Here is a 6000-nt window from a genome sequence, read left to right on the forward strand (position 1 = left end):
ATACATGCATGCTTTGAATTATTAATCATTGTGCTTTAAACTGTATCTATATCTTAATGCTTAGCTACCATTATGATGTTTAGATAAGTAATCGGATGCAATTCGGTCGGAATACCACCAAGGAATTAAGTATTGCTTCTTGTGATTGATAGTTGTAATTTCACCTAGAATGAATACCACGTCTTAGAGGTTGCATGGTTTTTCAAAGGGTTTTCACAAAGCATAATGAGTTATGCATGTTTATATTTGATCTAAATATCACGGATGGATTGCATGTTTGATATACGTTCTAACTTGAATACCACGAGTAGAATATGCATTAGGAAAACCTAACCTTCAAAGTTGTATGGGTAATTCATAAGTAATTGATAAATCTACATAGGATTGTTAAGGGGACATCGGAACCCTAAGCTTTTACAATTTTAATTTTCAAAAACTGTTTTCCTTTAGTTTATTTTATTTTGGCACTTTATTTAATTATTTTCTATTAAATTCGTTTTTATTATTTTAAATCATAAAATCAATTTTTTCCAATCTTTGTTTTTAAATAATTAATTAAGATTTGGTATTTACATAAATTATTCATTCAATTCCTATGGAAAACGACCTTACTTGAGCCGTTTATACTATAACTACCTTGTTCTCTTGCAAGTATTTTTAAGTGTTTTTATCCCTATTTTGGCAGGTGGTAAAATTCCTATTAAGAAATTGGCGCTGTTGCCGGGGATTATTTTAAATAATTTGTGTTTATCAACTCTTAGTTAATTATTTTTGTATATATCTTTTCATTTACTTGATTTTATTTTATTTTTTTTAGGTTACAATTTGTGCAACAATGGAATTTGTTCCTCCTCCTGAATTTGCAAAATGGGGTTTTTATGGATTTAAACCTACAATTTGTGCACTTTGCTGTTTGAAGACCCACAATATTTTACAATGTCCTCAGAAGGAATATTTTCCAGATTATGTCAAGGAGCATATCAATATGAGAAACAACTCAAAAAGAAATTGGAACAATCCATATTCAGAGTTCTACACCCCAAGTTTGCAAAGGCATCTTGAGCATTATTTTGAGCAGTTTAATGTGCCACAGGAGCTTCCTGTATAGTACAAGCTTTCTAAATTGTTGGAATCAACTGAATTGTACACTGAAATAACCAATCAAGGATTTCTGATTCAAGCATTAAACTGTGGGATAAGCTATGATGATCGAGAGGTTGGTGTTGGAACTAAGGAGCCATCTGCCTGTTGTTCACACCCAAGGGAAGAAGCAACACATGCTGATCCTATAATCCCACCAGAACCGAGTGCTACCCATGTTTATGTGCCACCAAAACCTTTCCCACAAAGCCTGCAGAAAGACATGAGTGTTAATATGTTAGGAGAGGTTCACACAAATTTAACATCCAATATGCTGCATGATCAGCTCTCAAACACATTGATCGATTTGGATACAGGGCAGATGACTACTGATACAATTTATGTTGCTGAATCGGATGGTCCAGCAGTATAAGCATTCAAATTTAAAGAAAATCTAGGTGAGTCCTACGAGCAAGCTAAGATCTACAAGGGAAGGAAGAAAAAGCTTAGTGGCAGCCCAATTCTCAGTCACGAAATTTGACCAAAGCAAAAATTGTGGGTATTAAATACAAGATTGAAGTCAGTTCAAGGAAAACACAAGCATCGATGGAGGGGAACCTATTTGATCACAAAGATTCATTCACATAGAAGGGCAATTATAAAGAACTCAATCGCTGATAAACAACAACTCATTCCATATCTACTGTTGCCGTATGATGCTCAAGAAGTGGTTAACTCTAACAAGTGATGTGATGATTTCAAATCCGTCTAGTTATAGACATTAACTAAAGCGCTTATTGGAAAGCAACCCAATTTTTCTAAACTCTTTTCTCTTTATTTTCGTTCATTTTATTTTCTTCCTTCTAGTCTTTATCACACAAAAAAACAAAAAAACAAAAAAAAAAAAAAAAAAAAAAAAATTGAAAAACACAAAAACAGCAATTGTTTTGAGTTAATCAGTATTTTATTTTGGGATTTCTTCCAATTAGAATTTTAATCTGTATTTTTGCAGGTTGCATTTGGACTCGAAGGGCCCTAAATATCCATTAAGCGCGCAAAATTCAATTGAATCATGCTTTCAGCAGCATTCATTCATCCACATTCATCAGACCTCAATGGATGAACAGTTCTGAAATACTCACAGTGGGGGTTTACTGTGCTACTCTTTGCCCTGTTTGGAAACTTTCGCTCACTCTCTTTCACTTACAAATTCCATTACATACAAGTTTGGGGGTGGACCAAGCAACACAGAAGGAGAGCATAACTGTTCATGCAAACCAAGGATCTAGTTGGTGCATTGTTGAGCTCAATATTCATCATATTATTCATGGCAGCATGCATAGAAAAAAAAAATTGGAGACTTTCAGACCAATGGATGCGAGATAGAAGCCACACACTGACCAAACCACATGAACAAAATGACCACAAAGACACATATTCACATAATCTATTCATCCAAATCGCAGTTGAAAATTTATACCTTTCTTTCAACCTTAAGATCTGCGATTTGGGTTGTTTCCTGTGGTGGATCTGAAAGTCCTGCACAAGATACACATATGCATGAGAATAAGAGTGAGCATTTTTATCTGCCATGGAGGGCAAAAATCCCAGTGCTGGCTACGCAATGTGATGGATCTGGGGTTGCATGTATGGCTTTAGAGTTCCCGGTTTTCATTTTTCAAACCCGAAGTTTGGGGGTGGCAGGTTGTAGTTTAAACATCAGTCACGATTTTGGACAAAATGGCTATGGTGGCATGGCTATAGAGATGGATGAAGGTTAGAGATAAAGAGCCGTTAGCTCTGAGCTCGAGATAGCTCTCAGTAAGGAAAAATGATGGCAATGGGCTATGTTTTAATTTGTATAGTGGAGCTTTAGGGTTTCAGTCACCCATGTGTATTGCACGTGTGCCAGGCGTGTGACTTCTGTTTGTGGTGTTTGCCATCACGTGGGCTGGTTAAGTGCATGGATTTTTTTTTTTTAGGGCCCAGTCTTCTGGTTTCCATGGCTACCACTCTTGCGCCGTGTTTCTTTGCATCCTACCCCATGTCCAATGCCAGGTCCACATTTTCAAACCAGGTGCATTCTTTTCTTTTCTTTATCTATTTATTTTGTCCCTTTTCTTTTCGTTTTTGTTCTTATTTTTCTTTACTATCTTTTAATTATTGTTAGGTTTAGTTAGGTTTCGTTTTAATATTTAATTTTCTTTGTAAGGTTGTTTCTTTGTTTCTTTTATTTTCCACACCTTGAGGACAATGTGTGATTTGAGTTTGGGGGTGGGAAATAGAATTTTAGATTTTTAATTTTTGAGTCATGTTAAAATTTTTCATTCTTTTTAAGTTAATATCCATAGTTTATTTTAAAAGTTAAAACAAATGTACATGGTGAAGGTTAATCCCATAGTAGAGTCTTTTCTATTTATCGTTGCTTAGACACTAATTCATAAGTTATACTTTGAAATTTGCACATTCACATCAACATGGTTTGTGGGGAGTGAGATTGAAACACTTACTTTTAGTCTAAGTTTAATTTTAATTTTTGTCTTAAGTAAAGTTTAGTTTGTATTATAAATAAAGTAATAATTGTTCCACCCGAGACTTTACTTAGTAACTGGACCAGTCTTGCCTGATCAACAGTGATTCTCGCGTTAAACAGTAGAGTTTTGGCATGGGGTAAGGTGGTTAGTTGGTTTCGTAGCCTTTTCAGCTCGAGTTAATAAGTCCTTAGGGGTGTTCTACACATAGTGCCTTAAAGCCTTTGTGGTTCGGGAGTCATTGTCCTAAAGCTCGCTACAGGGGCTGGATCGAAAGCTTAAGGGAACTGGCATTGCATGACCACCACTGTTACTAAAAAAAAAGGAAAAAAAAAAAGAAGAAAAAAATATATATCAAGTTATTATGTGTGTGAAGTGTTAAATAAAGAGGATGAGAGGTAAGGGTTTTAGTCGAGTCTTTTTAACTATGCTGGTTCACTTTACACCGAAGGAAGTTCATGAATTCTTTTCTAATTGATTCTAAATGGCTTAGACTCTGTGGTGGGATTCGTTGGAACTTTTGGAAAGATGTTTTAATTTTTAAAGTTTTCTATGGATTGCAACTTGAAGATGAAAATTTTGTCTTAGTTGAGTTTTAATAAAGTTTTTAAGTTTGCTAGTTTTTATCTTTGTTTTTGAGTTTTGTTTTGCTTGGGGACAAGCAAAAAGCCAAGTTTGGGGGTATTTGATGAGTCCATATTATACCATATATTTTACCCTAATCTTAGTATTAATTTATTAGTTATTTTGGTAGAATTTTGATATTTTGTTATATATTTTCAATGTAGGACATTCGAATTCCTCTAAAGGAAAAAGTGATCAAACGGATGAATTTTGGAGTAATTCCAATTGGAGGATGTTCATGAGTCTTTCGAGATATTTGTATCAAAATTCCAGATTTTTCTAACAAGTCGTTTGACCCTAGCAAAGACATGAAGGCCTAGCGCAGCTTTCCCAAATTGACGTTTTTGGACGTTTTGGGTATTTTGGAGGTCAAGATGGCGTATTTTGAGGAAGATTCCTTCTAAGAATTTGTAGGAGACGTCTTCGGCTTTAAAAAGAGACATTTTGGGACCAAATCGGAGTTGATTTGGTTGGTCAAAAGTATGATTTTCTGAAAACTCCGAATTCTAGTTCAAATAGAAAAACCTTTTATTTTCTGTTTTATTATTTAATTATGTTTCCTAGTTTTACTCTAAGACTTTTTAGGGTTTTATTTTGTATTAGTATAAATAAGGCTTGTTAGCCATTATGGTTCTCTAGGCAACATTGGGAGGAACGTATGTGGAGAATTTAGCTAGACTTTGACGCTTTGTATTTTAAAGGTGTTTTCTATCCTTTTTCTATTTCAATAAATTCCTTTTGTTTTATGGTTGTTCGTAGCTAATTTCCGTTTGCTAGGGTGATGCCTTGAGCCTTAGCATGAATATGTAGTTTTTATTTAATTGCTTATGATATTATACACGCATGCTTTGAATTATTAATCATTGTGTTTTAAACTGTATCTATATCTTAATGCTTAGCTACCATTATGATGTTTAGATAAGTAATCAGATGCAATTCAGTCGGAATACCGCCGAGGAAATGAGTATTGCTTCTTGTGATTGATAGTTGTAATTTCACCTAGGATGAATACCACGTGTTAGAGGTTGCATGGTTTTTCAAAGGGTTTTCACAAAGTATAATGAGTTATGCATGTTTATATTTGATCTGAATACCACGGACGAATTGCATGTTTGATATACGTTCTAGCTTGAATACCACGAGTAGAATATGCATTAGAAAAACCCAACCTTCAAAGTTGTATGGGTAATTCATAAGTAATTGATAGATCTACATAGGATTTTTAAAGGAACAACGGAACCCTAGGCTTTTGCAATTTTAATTTTCAAAAACTATTTTCCTTTAGTCTATTTTATATTGGCACTTTATTTAATTATTTTCTATTAAATTCGTTTTTATTATTTTAAATCATAAAATCAATTTTTTCCAATCTTTATTTTTAAATAATTAATTAAGATTTGGTATTTACATAAATTATTCATTCAGTCTCTGCGGAAAATTACCTTACTTGAGCCGTTTGTACTACAACTACCTTGTTCTTACAAGTATTTTTAAGTGTTTTTATCCTTATTTTGGCAGGTGGTAAAATCCCTATCAAATGCCACTATACCGAAGTACAAAGTGGCAAAATCAATTATTTTTGAATACCTTGTTTTTATAAAGGGTATTGTAGAATTTCTATTTCGGGGTAAATGTTAGGCATATCACAAGTTTATCACAATTTATTTCTTCTTATACAATACATTGTACGATAAAGGCAATGAGGATTTGAAGCCAAGCCACATAATAATTCCTTTCTTATAATTAGGTATCAAATTTATTATTA

The 6000-nt window shown here is 33.7% G+C and overlaps 1 long non-coding RNA gene across 1 annotated transcript; it reads right to left on the reverse strand.

The window, feature by feature from the left end:
* Positions 1-927: 927 nt before the first annotated feature.
* Positions 928-2963, reverse strand: LOC137717491 (uncharacterized). The gene is made up of 2 exons (XR_011065780.2): positions 2561-2963; positions 928-1351 (listed from the first exon to the last, which is right to left on the reverse strand). It is a non-coding gene; the product is annotated as an uncharacterized LOC137717491 (long non-coding RNA).
* Between the last annotated feature and the right edge of the window lie 3037 nt (positions 2964-6000).

The sequence above is a fragment of the Pyrus communis genome, chromosome 15 (genome assembly GCF_041283825.1).
Source record: "Pyrus communis isolate YQ-2024b chromosome 15, ASM4128382v1, whole genome shotgun sequence".
In the NCBI taxonomy this organism is placed as follows: Eukaryota; Viridiplantae; Streptophyta; class Magnoliopsida; order Rosales; family Rosaceae; genus Pyrus; species Pyrus communis.